Here is a 14,804-nt window from a genome sequence, read left to right as displayed (position 1 = left end):
CTGCCTTTATCTGTGAAAATGACATCCATCGGTAATGATTTCCTCCCCGTCACAGAAAGCATTGCTATAGGAGGCCGGATCAGTGTCACGCAGTAAGACTTCAGTCCTCATAATGACTTTTTAAAACTTCTGTTGGAGCACTTTGATCTATTTCTGGCGTAAACAGCATGATTTGTGTATGAAAATTGACTGACAGAGTGTGCACAAGCCATAAACAAAACACATTTTACATATTTATCTGAAATGAATAATTATTGTAGTCCTACATACCAGACTGATTTTTACAGAACAAACTACATGCAACAAATATATTTTAATGTTTTAATTTTCACCTCACGTGCACAGACCATGCCGGTGAAACTTTATCCACCTCATAAAGTATGGTCTTTCAAAAGCTGATGGTCTTTAAACCATAAACTCGTTCATCTCGTGTCAGAGTTATTATATTGTCAGTGGGGATTTATAACTTTCAAAAGCCTGTCCTGTATCAACACACATCAATAATGGTACTCAAAAGCAGCTATGATCTTCCACTCACTGTGACGTAACACTTAACTAAAGCAAGTCTGTGCAGGCGGATGTTCACCCTGTAAAGAAAATGGTTGTGGTTGGAAAAAACACAGGTTTATTTAGGAAACGAGTAAAAGCGATTTGCTGGATAATAAAATTATGGAAATTCCCCCCCCCCACCCCACTCCCCGGATATGCATGCCTTATACGACACAGACCATAAATATTTGGGCTTTTTTTGGTCTTCGCATGTGAAATTACAGATGCTACCTTAAATTCTAAGCTTTATCAAAGTCATATTATATTAAAGCCTGAGGAACTCCAGTCAGTGTGGATGACTGGAAAAATAATTTTACGTGATGGTGGGGAAAAAAACCCTCTAAATATATTGAGACAGCAAAATAAGTCAAGAATGCTTCCTGGTACGTAGGCAAGAAAGGTCAGATGATTCATCACGAGACACAAACCCCAGGTAAGCCCTATAAGCAGGTTATTAGGCAGGTTGGAATTTGCAAAACAAGAAACGGGTAAAGATGTGGGGCAAATGTCTGTGGAACGACGAAACAAAGATCAGCCTTTATCCAAATATGCAGAGAAAAAACACAAGCAGGTCACCAGTCGAACAGGTACTCTGGCATTGATTGTTCGATTGATTCTCTACTGGCAGACGCCCAGCACATTACTAAAGCTTTAAAGAATAAATAGGTGAAAGATCCTAAAATGGCAGAGTCAGTCACCTGATCACATTCTGACTGAGAATAAATAAGGACCGGACCAAAGGCAGAAAGATGCAAAGAATATACAAAATGTGCGCTCGTGTGTGGGTGCCTTTTCCACAAAGCATTACGATGAACTTGCGTCTGCCCATTTATTTTACTTTTTTTAAACCACCAAACTTCAGGCACAGCGGGCTGGTCGTAACAGCAGAGCTTACAACAGGTCTTAAGCGTAATCAGTTTTATCTTAGCATCTTAAGTCTGACATAAGAGTTTTGCCTGTTGTGCAATATAGGATTATGCGTTCTTCTGGGCGTGGTGTGAATCGTGAACCTGCAGAGGAGCACACGTGAAGTTAAAATATCAGCTTTTTTATGACACCGACTCCACAATAAGACTTTTAGAGAGTAGAGAGCTGTGAGGGATGGACAGATACAGCACTGGGGAGCTGTTTCGATTCTCTAAGGAAAGAGCTACTGAAGAGCTGCGACTGGACCTCAACACGGCAGCTGAACATCTTTCCACTTTTTCCTTCCACTGTTTTCTGAACAGATTTCCGAGTTGTTTCTTCTTCTTACCAAACTAGACTCTGCACCTGTGCGTTCTTGCACAGCTTTAGTAATTTTGCTTTTCCAGTGTTGAAGTGGTGAAATCACCTCTTCTTTTATTCCATTTTATTTGCTTGCAAAAGCCAAAATTATAAGTTAGTGAGACACCAGAAAATCATTAAAAATCCACCCCAGCAATTAATGTGAATCACTGGGACTGGGTGTAGTTAAGACTAGGCTTACGCTTGGCTGGTGCAACCCTGTTCCAGGGTGTAGGTGGGTTTTATCTACTTTTACTCTAGAATCGGGCAATGGTGGCTAAAACTTGTTTAATCTGTGCTTCTTCACCGCTTCCTCTTATGTTAGTAGAGTAGGAAACAATCAGCCGTGAAACCTGTATCGTGATGTATTTAGATTACTTGGGGTGAACTGCACAGCCTGCTGCAGTTACAGAAGCCTGACTTATTGCCGTGTATATGCTTTTGTATTTGCAGTTTTTTTAAGGATTGTGTGAAATCTGTTAAGTAAGCATTAAAGTCAAAAAGTATTGAGCAACTTAATCAACGGCCCGGCCGCCTCCCTGCTAGAGTTCAGCCGCTGTGTTGAAACGTTATTTCTCTGTGTGAGCACATCTGACTCAATCTCAGTTTCCTATACACACTCACACACACACACACATGCTCGCAAGTTCCCTACTGTTTGTGTGTGTGTGTTTCTGTGTGTGTGTGTTGTTACACTAAACAGAAATCCAGCGTCCTCACTTCTCTCTTCTGTTCTCAGTCTGCTGGTTGGCTGACCGCGGACACTCCTGTTCAGCACAGCGCTCTCTCCTTGTCTCCATGACAACTGGCTGTCACAAAGACGTCGCGCTCGCCACGTACCTGAGATCAGGAAGAAGGAAGCGCTTGGTCCCGCCTACGCCAAACTCTCCAAGGAATTCAGGTAGGGTAACCAACACACACACGCGCACACACACACACACACACACACACACACACACAGAGATACAGGAATACACTTTACGCAGTCTTGAATGAGAAGTGAATACTGTGACTGAGGGTTGCTGAACCTCAATAACATGATCAAACAAGTATGACATTTTCTGAAAAGATCAGAAAAGAGGATAAAGTGCATGAGACGAGGAAGGACTGTGTGAAGGAGTAGAAAGAAAAAACAGTTTTTACTTTCTGTTCAGCTTTACGGCATAACCCTCCTTAACAGAAGTGAGAAACTGTTTATATTGGACATTTAAAGGTTTGGATTTCCCTTTCAGCTGTCAGTCATGCTTTTTGTCACGCTCATGCTGACAATTCAAACACAAGAAACCTGAGAGAGTGCCCGAGTGGGTTGTTATTACACAAAGGTGTCATTACAGAGGGATCTGCAGCACGCACGTCAGAGAGGTGAACACTACAGTGTAAAGACAGCATGTCATCGTGACCTCAGGGGTGTATGTGTGTATTTGTGAATGAGCGTGTGTGATCATCACTAATAAGCAAGCGGTGGATGAGAGCGATCATGTGGTAGGTGTGCAGGAAACTCCTTTAGAGGATTGCTGCTGAATCTCCTCTCTCAGGTCTGGCTGATCGCACTAACTCACTCAAACACACACACACACACACTTGGATTGGACAGGGCCACAGGAGGATAGCGTTTCCTATCCGGAATGATAGGAAGGAGGAGGCAGGGAGGAGGTGTGCTGGGGGTATGGGCAGTCAGATTCTGGTTTGGTGAGTTTTAGGAGCTGGCAGTGTGTACACCATACACATAGCGAAAGAGAGAAACAGAAAGGGAAAGACGAGCTGAGAGAGAGGTAGAAGAAAGAAAGGGGACTAAAAGCAGGTGTGTGGAGCGTTTAGGTGACAGACGGCGAAGCTTCAGGACCGGCAGCACCTTCGCTGAACATCATGCAGGCTTGACTTGAGCGCCGTGACAGTTATGCTGTGCTGTAAGGAAGACAGATTTGTGTGTGTGTGTGTGTGTGTGTGTGTGTGTGTGTGGTTGTGTGTATGTTGGGATGAAGAGGGTCCTCTCTGATGTGTGTCCTGGGATGATTAGTGTGTGTTCCAAACTTTTTCCCCTTTTCCTCTCTCCCTCCTCATCTCTCCCCCCTTCTCGCTTCTGAGGAATGTGGGGCTTATGTCAGTGAGAGTCAGGTACAGACTCACTAATTACCAGTGGCCTCCCTCGCTCCCTCCCTCTTTCCCTCCCTCTCTCTCTCTAATGCTTTCCTTCAACTCTGTCACCTCCTGTTCTCTCCTCCACTTCGAGACCTTGTGCACCGGCCTCCTTCTCCCGTCTCCCGCTGTTACGTCTACGAGCGCTGTCGTGACTGGAGCAGAGGAGAGGACAAACAGAGAGGATCTGAGTCAGAATCCAAAAAAACACCAAAAGGAGAAGAGAAACTTTGAGTCGTCCTCTCCTCTGTGTGTGTGTGTGTGTGTGTGTGTGTGTGCAGTGTGTGTGTGTGCAGTGTGTTTGACAGAAGTGTCTGAGATCTCTTCTCATTGTGCTTTGGGGGACTTGTCATTGAAGACAGGAAGTGCCCTGACAGCGAACACGGAGCCGGAGAGAACCTGACTGTCTGTACAAAGGAAGATAGAAGGCAGGAGGGGAAGATGAGAAAGTGACAAGCCGGATCGTTGCCTTTTGACGCCGACGCCGTGACTACACGTCCCATCATCCTACAGGTTGGCTGGGAACTCATCGTGTGTGCACCCCCCCCCTTTTTTTTCTTTTTTTTCTTTTTCAGAAATTCTCTCTCATTTCAGTCTGAACAGTTATGTTGTAAATGTAGCTGAGAGCAATGGTGTGTTTTCTCACCTGGAGGTTTAACAGCACACACTCACACACAGACACACACATGCACACACACTCACACAGTGGGTAATCTGGAAGGACATTTCTTCAGCTGGTCCAGTGTTCACATTGACCCAACTGACTGCTGTAACCTTCACTGCAAGGTTACGGAGCGAGTACTGAATGTTTATTTGTGTGTGTGTGTGTGTGTGTGTGTTCTATGTGTTCTTGTCTTGTCATCTTCTGTGTGTGTGTGTGGGTTTCAGAAACTGGTCGAGCAGGGCGCCAGTTAGCCTTGGGTGTCCTGTTGTTGTGCAAATGAGACTTAGCTGCTCGAGTATATATGTGTGCATATGAAAGCAGAGTAGTGTGTGCGTGTGTGTACCCGTGTGTCTGTGTGTTTTTGTGTGTGTGTGACAGTTTACATCCAGCTGATCTTTTCAAGAACAAGCTGTCATTTGTCCAGCTGTAGTTTCTGGAAATATTCACGTGTTTCTCCACATAAGGAAATGCAGTAAGTGATGCCTCAAATCTTATTTATGCTAAAGCTCATTCAAGCAAGCATTCAAAGTACAATAATATACTATGTGTGACTTTTAAATGTCAGTTGAAAGGAAATCAGAGTGTAAAAATGACAGTAAGTCATATGCCAGTTTACAGTAATTTAAGTTGTACTTGCATTGAAGTTAACTTTAGTTTCTGTTTCCTGGTAACCAGTTTGGCATGCAGTATGGGGCCGGTTGACCAAGTTATTCCTTCATCATTTTTTTGGGGTGGAAAATTTTAAGTTAGATTATTAAAGTGCTTTTAGACTAGAAGTCACATTTTAACCATACATCCATACTGTACTTTATTCTATACACTTATCTACTTGTCTACACTTGTCTACATCTACTTCACGTCCATGTGGGGTAGATAAGCTGGGGTTCAAACCTGGAACAGTGCTAACCACTGCACCATAGTCCCACACGAAGCTTACAGCCAAAGTACTAACCAGGCTAGACTCTGCTCACTCTCTGAGATCCAATGAGAGCGTCTGGTTTTTGCTTTTTTCAGTATTATTTTTCTCTATAATATTGGAGGTTGTTGTCAGGGATTAGATCAGATTAGCTTCTACAATACAAACACACCACTGTCACTCACAGCCTTGTAGACATCCAGTCTCGGTAAACATTTGCACAGACCTCGCGTTTACTATCTGAGCAAATTTGACCAAACTGACAAAAACTAAAGACAACTACCATGTACGTTTGTTTTATTTGTCAGAAGTTTATTTTATCTCAGTTAATTGAATTGTTCTTTTTCTCACTAGTTTACTCTTTAGCTTAGTTTCAGTTAACTTCAGTGACCTCAGTTCAGGTTTGGGTTCAGGTTAGAGCCAGTTTAAGGTTAGCATGAGGGTATGTCTTCAGGAAATAAGCATAAGTCAGTTTGCTGCCTTCTGAAGTGATGGAAACAAGACGAAATGTTTGTGTACAGATGGCCAGCTTCCGTGTGAATACTGTAAATACCTGGACCTGTAAGGTGTTTCAAAGGTGTGTGTGTGTGTTGAAGTGCTGGTCAGACCTGATGAAGTGGTGACACGTGGCTTCTTTAGACATTCTGATGTAAAAACCGAAGCCAAAAATAGAAACCAGTTGAATGGTTAGCATATGGAAGGGGTTATTCAATCGGGGCTTTGCGTTTGTCTGTGTCGCCGTCTTGGACAGTAGCTGTGGCTTCGTTACTGATTGTGTAACCAAGTTCAATAGGTGAACCATTTTTCCGAGTGGCGCTTATCTCTCAACTCGCTGTATCACATTCCACAAGTGGAAAGCACAGAAGCAGACGTCATCTAAGACATACATTTATATCTCGATGTTTGTCCTAGTTTGAATTTATTTTTGCTGTGTTTTGGCCCTGTCTAGTTTCAGGAAGAAAAGACAGATTTCTTAAACCAGAAGGCAACAGGAAGAGATCTTTTATTTAATTAACATATCAGTTTTTTTAAAGCAAGAAACCGATTGGACTTTATTATTCAGCAAACCTCAAGCATAAGGAAGAGAAACAGCATAAACTGCACACTCACACAGACACAAGCGTGCACCATGATCATGTCACATGTCTGTCACATGATCATCTTATGCTCATGATGGGGAAGCACAGATTCAGTGTGGTGTGTACGCGACAAAACCGTAAGCCTAATCCACCAGCACATAGGCAGAGATCTAGAGCTGCAGAGTAACGAGTGCAGCGGAGAGGCAGAAGGAAACCTGTTAGTGCTATTGTGTTGTTTATGAAACACCTGTAACAAGATCTGATCAGCCTTGCTCTCCTCTCTCTCCCTTTCTTTCTTTCTGTTTGTCGCAAATACACACATACCGGGAAAGCACAATGGCCACATTCTTCCCCTTTATCAACCCCCCACCTCCCTCTTCAGCTCCCCTCTGATCGGGCCAAACACCGAACAGCAGTGAGCTGAAGGGAAGTTGAACCGAGCTTAAAAAAATAGGGTAACAAGTACAGGTGGAAAAAAAGGGAGAGGAACATATGATTTATAATGTGCTTGTCTCTTCCTCTTGTAACAAAGATGGAAAATAAGGGTTGAGAATGAGAAACGTGGCGGAAAAGAAATGTTAGAAGATTGTCAGAGAGGATGACAAATAAATTTGGAGGAACAGTAGTCATCAGGAGTTTTAAAGGGCCAGTTCCTCAATTCATGAAATCAGATTTTCTGAAAGTCTATCAAACAGAACAAAAGTGATGGTGTTTTTAAAAACCATTGAAAAAAACATTTGTTGAAAGAATTAGTTTTATAATACACGCCTCAAGCGCTTTGGTTAGGGTTTGTTTCACTTTAGAGCAGCGATGTGAAATATAAAGCCCGAGGGCCAGAATCGGCCTGGCGAGGACTCCAATCTGGCCCACTGATGGTTTTGGAAAAATGTGAAGGAGGACTTAAATCATGGGCTTGCATCTGTATTTTCACAAGTTTTACAGTATTTGCTACCAAAAAAAGCCCTCCCCCGTGGCCATTCACACTACACCCAAGTAATTATGTAAAAGATAGTTTCTGTTTTCATTTTCTACAATAGAAATTCCTGTTTTGTGTTGTTTTGCAATGATTCCACAGTAAGAAACATGAAAGAAAAAGAAAGATTTTTTGTGAATTAAAATAAACGTCCTGTTTCATAATTACAGGATGGTCTGGGCGATGAGCTACCAGATCTTTTTCTGGTTTTTACAATTTAAGCTGAATGAATCAGGCTGACAGATGTCTTTGATTTACTACAGGCACATTTCTTTATTGTGTAGAAAAAGTGAGATGAGCTGTTGAAACTGCAACTTGAAACTTTTTCTTATCTGAGGGATTTAATGTTAAACTTCTTTACACTGACAGAAAGAGAGAGCTTCACTCGTTTGGCCCACTTAAACTTTATGTGGCCCTTTATGTAAAATGACTTTAACATCCCTGCTTTAGCAAACGGCTTGTTGAGATTTAATGAAATATAATTATTATTATATAATATTATATAATAAAATCCTGGATTTGAATCCACCGGGAGTCTTTCTGTGTGGAGTCTGCATGTTCTCCCTGCACCTTGCACCTGCATGGCTTCCTCCCACAGTTCAAACACATGCCTGTTGGGTTAATCACCGATTCTGAATTGGCTGTAGGGTGTAAGAGTGAGCGTGTATTTTTCCATAAAGCATTGAATCTCATAAATGTAGTCTGAAGATCAATCTTGAACTAATTAGCTGATTTAAAAAAAAAAAAACTACTTTGAAACACGACCCAGGTAAATGGTTGGATCCCTCCTCTAATCACTTCCTGTAACCATAGCTGTGATTTGATATCACTGGGACTAAACCTCTGACCAGGTCAAGAAAACCCCAGCTCCCTTATTGTCCTCCCTCTTCTGCTCTTAACTTTTATTTTTTTTAACCTCTGGGCAGAGGTGTCCTCCACAGCGTACTCTTCTTACGGCTCTGTTTCAGTTAAGTGTACGTAGGATATTGGAAAAGCCCTATGGAGTGTCATTAGTTCTGTTTTCTCCCATCAAACTCCTTCAGCTATTGTTGCTCCTGTTACTCTTTCCTTAGCAAAAGGTTTAAACCCGCTCCCCCCCTCAGAAGATGAGAACAGTTCCCGACCAATTCTGTCTGCAGCAATGACATCAGCCCCTCATCCTCCACTGAGGGAGAGCGGTAACAACTCTGACTTGCCATCTCTCTGCTATGAGCCATTTATTATCTGCAAAATGTTCTGCTACAGGCTCTTCTCAGTCTGAGATGCACAACACATTCATCTGTGCTCATCCCTCCAAATAAGGGGTATGAGGGGTTAAACCCTTCAGCCTCCCGTCCAAGCTAAAACAGTGATAACAGCTGTTTAGTTCCTGCCTCTTAATCTGAGAGAACTGTAGCGTGTCATGCACAGATCCTTAGTAATGCTAAAGTAGTCTCATTTTTACCAGAAAGGACTTTAGAGTTACTGTTTTGAAGTGTTTGAGCTTTTAGCTAAGGCCGTCGAATATTTTGATTGAGACGACTGGAGAAAGTAACACCTATGAGTCAAGCATTCATGTGGCTCTTAGGGGGCATCAAAGTAACCCCTCACTCACTCAATCTGGAACCCCCGACTCAAGTCGGCACTGAAACGTAGGACCGCTAGCTTCAAAACTGAAGCATTAAATAGCTTCATGACCACAGACGATCACCTTCAAAACACAGCAAAAGCTGCACAGAGACACTGAGCTTAACTGTCAGGTTCACCAACTCTGTATTTATGCAGTGGAAGGAGTAGAGAAACTATATGACCCACAAGTGAACTTTGTAGATAACCACACCAGCTCTTACCAGTGTGGCGTTAGCCATAGCCATAATGAGACAGTGACAACAGTCACTAAAGCGTTACAACCCTGGGCAGTGATGCTCGAGAGCTCAGGACATTATTTTCATAACTAACGGCATCTGTACTGAGAGGACGATGGGTGCTAGCTGTAATCAGGAGCAAAATCTATAATCCAGCCATCCTGGATTCTGATTGGATAGACACCTCCTTCACACTTTAAAGTTACACTTGGATGAAAACCAGGGTTGCACTTAGTAACATCACAAGCACAGGACCTCGCAGAGATTGTCCTTATCCAGAGATTAGGACATCACCATACTGTCAGACAACAAACACGACACAGACACGTTGTTGTTTATCTATATTTTATCTTCGGTAACATGACGGCTGTTTTCGCACAGCCAGGATAAAAAGTAACGTCAGCAGATGTCCAGTTGCTTAACAAACTGTTCAGATGTTACAAACGTGGATAAGCCGACAAATGTACTCTTCAGTTATAGATTACGCATTGAGTGAAATGCTATGGTCAAAGGGTCTGTTTGTACAACTGAAACTTCACAGATAATCACTGGGTGATTTAAAGTGAATTTTTGCTGTGAAAGATGAACCATTATGTAAATCGGATATTTCATCCAAGCACTTCCTGTAACTTTAGCTTTATCCAAGGATGGCTACGCCCATGACCAGGTCAAGAAAACCCCAGGTCTCTGTATTGTTCTCACTCTTCTTCTTTTACCTTCTTTCCTCTGATGGCTCTCTGACCTCCAGGCAGAGATCATCACCACAGTTCAGTCAGCTCAAAGGCAACTGTTTCTTGAAAGAGTGGTGCGAGATGCAAAAATAAGCCTTCTGTGTGTGCTCTTTTTTGCTAAGTACCCAGAGAAAGCTAAAAAAATGTATTCTGCATGGACAGATATAACGCAAAGTCTGCCAGCCAACTTTACAAGCAACAAAGCAAGTCGCTGCTAAACTACCTACTCTGCAAGGTGTCCTCTGACATTTATCATGATGAACATGCTCTTTCCAGCCTTGTTTATCAATAACTAAAGGATCGACAAATTCTCTAGATTGTCTCTCTTTTGGTAAAAGCGAGCAGCTCTTGTTGTGCTACTACAAAAGTTATCCCTCAATTACTAAACCAATCAGAAATGTTCAGCTGTGAATCAAACCCTTTTGTAGATCTGAAATGTTCTCAAGCAGGAACTTTTGAGGATAAAATCATTTCCTTGAAACATATTTATGAAAGCTTGGAGAACTATTACCATGTAATGATTCCGCATTCAGTTATTTCTGAGTGGTTTTGTACTGGTGAAACCTGCTGTGCTGCAAAGACAGCACAAACAACCAGTTTGTGGTGATTATTTTACTTAAGAAATTCAGCACCAACATGTCTGTCCAGAACAGTTAACGGACTAATCCTGTTTGCGGAAGTAGATTTTGAGGAAAATGCTGTGCTGTGTGTGAAAAAACCACATTATCAGGAGTTGAAACCTCTGAAGTCTAGTAGCAGGATTATACATATGTGTTAAATCTGCTCTGTAGATACGTAGCAGAATATGCAAGTTGTGTCTTCATTAAATTAAAAAAATTCTTTCTCCAAAATACAGTTAGATAGGTCACCTGTTCACTGGTTGCTGACAGTTTATTTACTCTCAACTCAACTAAAGCATTGGTACACTTTTTATAATTGAAAGATATCTGCATTGATTTTATTGCCACTTTAATTAACCATACTTTTTTTTGCCTAAATCAACATGCAAGTAGGACTTCAAATATAAATCGTAGTGTCAGACTGTCCAAACTCTTAATTCCACTATCTACCCCAGCCACCACCACTTAGCTTCTTACACTGTGTACTCTTGTGTTCACCTCCTAGATATAGTTAATAATATGTAGTGCTTCCACTGAACAGCACTGAAGATTAGTGTTCAAAGGGATCATTTATATTTCATTCTTTGACCACATGAACGCTGTCAACCACGATAAGGAGACAGTTATTTCAAAACTCGGATTATCTGTCTGTGTAGACTGATTTCACAACATTTAAATGTGAAAAAGTCTTTTTTTTCCCCTCTTTGTAGTTAGACTGTGCCTTTGAGATGTGATATTGTGCAACTGCCTTCCTTCTGTGAGCGTGGCGGAACTGTCGAGTGTGTAAACAGGTGACTTCCACTCACTGCGAAGGCTGGATCAACACTCCTCTTCCCCCCTTTCCCCTCTCTCCCTCTGCCTTTGTGCTGTTCAACCTTTGACCCACGAGTAACCCCTCCACCCCCCCAGTGCGGTGACACCGCTGAACCCTCCATCCTCTCCTCCTATCCTGCTCGCCTCCCTCCCTTCCCTCTTCTGTCCCCCAAACCTGCTCGTACACTAATGCTGTTATCGTGCTTCATTTCACTGCTTGTTTCCTAAATCCTCCTCTTGCGCCCTTTCGGGTTAAACGAGTGAGGTCGGAGACATGTTATAAGACAGGTTCACAAACGTATGTATGATGCTTTGTCTTCTGTATTTGTCCATATTAGCAGTGGCATAACCGGTTTCTAATGTAAGGGACGTAGGACAAACCCTACGTTTGTCCTAACAGACAGTTAAACTTCAGGTGCTTTCGTAGAGGAGCTGCAGAGATTACAAAACAAAAGTAAAGTGCATAAGCTCATGTTGGAATCATTATGAAACAGACTTGGGGAAAAAATGCCAAGGTATCCTTTTAGCTTGTTCACAGACACACACACACCAAGTTTCTTGTTGCATGTACTCAAACAGACTCTTCTCTGCATACCTGTTGCTACACACAATGGGTTAGTTGTCTGGACAGCAGGCCAAGAGGCAAGGTGTGTGTGTGTGCAGAGGGTGGTTTGATACTGGCAGGGAGGGCGAGTAAATGTGGATGTTGTTGAGGGGTGTGTTTTGTGTGTAAGTGAGTCTGTTGCAGGGAAAGAAGCTACACACGGCTCTGCACTGGATCTCCTGATAAGGCCAAACGCAGACACACAGGGCTGAATTTCCATCACTTAAGAGGACAGTAAAGTCATTTACATATATGTTAAGAACAGATAATTTAACCACTACTTTCCGGTATTCTTCAAATCTAAACCACGACCACAAACATGTGCACACGCAGACTCACACTGTGCCAGAATGGAATGTTCTGTAGGTTGAATCTGAACTGATGCACAAAACTGACATAAAGTATCCACACTGAAGCACTCTCTCTCACACACACACACACACACACACACACACACACACACACACACACACACACACACACACACACACACACACACACACACACTCTTTATATGCAGACAGTCGGGCTCTTTCTCTCTCTGATCTTCCCTCTCTCTTATGTTCCCACACCCCCCCTTCTTCCCTCCCCTTTGTTGTATTAGGGGTTTCAGTACGGGAGCAGGTGAACAGGTGGAATTCACACTGCTTTAGTTTCTCAGGGTGATGTCTTTGTATTTTTCACGTCATTAAGCCTCTGTTTCGGGGCGGTGTGCATGACACTGTTTAGCAGAACAGCTATTGTGCGTTAGCTGTCGAGAACAGCGATGAATTCCATCCGCTTTTCATTCTGTTCATTCTGTTCTTATCTGCCTACCTTCCCTTCTCACTTTACCGAGTGTGTGTGTTTTCATTTCTTTAGGTGTGCTAGCTAGAGATTGTTCAGTCTTTCCAGGAAGTAAGGGATGATGCCAAAAGACAAAAGATGCATTACTTGTATGCTAAAGCATGACATACAGTACATTTATGGAAGTGGACTGATTATAGGTGATGCTCCATTCATAAAGACATGTGATGCTTACTACTGCTGGTATATGATAAGACAACCAATCAGAGGCTCTGACTGTTAACCACGCGTTTGTACTACAGTGAACATATCAAAATTGCTGCCCTGTTAATGCAAATATTCACAAAGTTAACTGGTGACTGCTGACGATTACCAGGGCAAACATTTTGACGCTGAACTGCTGTTTGAGCAGCCATTAAAAACGCTGCGTCACGTTTGGAAAACGGTTCCAGAATAAAAGGTTTGCTGACATCCTTGACATTGAATGTCTGTGCGCTCAGTGTCCTTCACAAACACTGGCCGGTTGTCCTTACTGGACTTCTTTTTCTTTTTTTCTTTTTAGGAAAGTGCATCTAGTTTCGCAAGATTTCTTTTATCAGTTAGAATTATTTGCAGTAAGTGCTGTGTGTCCTTTATTGTGGTTTAATTTAAAAGTCTTGAGCCTCCTCTCATTTCTTTACACTACAAAATGGGTAAGAAGACATTCAGAATGACAATTCTTCTTCAGTCTACAACACAGACTGAAATCTCTTAGGGAAGCTTTCTTGTCATTTCTTTAGGAGCAGTTCTCCAGGCTTCTTGAAGGACATTCAAAGCTCTCTTTGTTCTTGCTGTCTGGATGATCCCGCACAGTAAATGTGTAGGGCCAGACACATCACTCGGGTCCTTTGTCAGGATTGGATTTTTTTTCCTTCTTCATAAGGACATGACTTTTAGATACTGTTCATCTGTTGTGGATAGCTTTTAGGCCTGCCACTAGAGCAGGGCGATATGGCCAAAAATATTTATCACGATATATATTTGAAAATTTGCGATAACGATATAACCGACGATATAATTGATGCGAGACAAAATACAACTCCACAACATTACTAGCGCAAAAAGACAACCTTCCATTTATTTTCACTTAAACAAGAAGCTGGTTTTTATGTACATTAAAGCTTTATAAAAATGTAACAGTGCAAATGCAAATTCCTTGCTGAAAGTTTAACCAAAAGGCATTTCCAGTAGAAATGGGCTGACATATCCTGAGCATAACCATGTATAATATCTACTGAAGTTAAAAAGAGGTGCTTTGCAACATTAAACTGCAGTGTGCAGTACGTATTTTTCGGACCATAAGGTGCACAGGATTATAAGGCACATTAAGCGAAACAAAGCAGTCAGATAAATCAAACTTTATTAAACTCATTCTTCTTGCTTCCTCCACTTCTGTACCATTGATTCATTAATGTTGAATTCTCTGGCAGCTGCTCTATTCCCATGTTGTTGCAGTATATTAATGACTAACCTCGTATTGTGGATGGATTATCTCAGTTGTTCTCCTGACTGAAGTTTGGTCCGTTTACAGCATCCTGCCATGCGATTGCATTTGTCTCTAACCATCTGGAACCTTCACGTTAACTTTTATAAGTGGAAAAGTGTTAGCGTTCATCCTCCAGCTTCACTGTTTATGTTATGCTAACATAGCTGTGTCGCTAGCGATCACGTAGCACATCATTATATACCAGCTAGCCCAACTTCAGTAACCCTACAAACGTCACTGCTGTTTAGTTTCCTGTCTTCATTTATGTTGGAAGTGATAGCAGAGCTGTACGTTTGAA

The 14,804-nt window shown here is 42.1% G+C and overlaps 1 protein-coding gene across 9 annotated transcripts in view; it reads left to right on the top strand.

Annotated features, from left to right (window-relative positions):
- The first annotated feature begins 2,570 nt into the window (after positions 1 to 2,570).
- Positions 2,571 to 14,804, top strand: part of rbm47 (RNA binding motif protein 47) — a 38,620-nt gene continuing 26,386 nt past the window's right edge. For 5 of the 9 annotated variants that reach the window (XM_085409897.1, XM_085409894.1, XM_085409896.1 and 2 more), the window contains exons 1-2: positions 3,539 to 3,722; positions 4,310 to 4,464. The gene's annotated coding sequence lies outside the window, so the exon portion shown is untranslated. Of the gene's footprint in view, positions 2,717 to 3,538; positions 3,723 to 4,309; positions 4,465 to 5,020; positions 5,088 to 14,804 lie in introns of those variants that run through there. The other 4 variants (XM_085409888.1, XM_085409889.1, XM_085409893.1 and 1 more) reach the window with 4 other exon arrangements.

The sequence above is a fragment of the Rhamphochromis longiceps genome, linkage group LG6 (genome assembly GCF_057381845.1).
Source record: "Rhamphochromis longiceps isolate RC_006_pf linkage group LG6, R_longiceps_female_GT1.1, whole genome shotgun sequence".
In the NCBI taxonomy this organism is placed as follows: Eukaryota; Metazoa; Chordata; class Actinopteri; order Cichliformes; family Cichlidae; genus Rhamphochromis; species Rhamphochromis longiceps.
The sequence above is the reverse complement of the archived record's forward strand: the minus strand, read 5'-3'. Positions and strand labels throughout refer to the sequence as shown.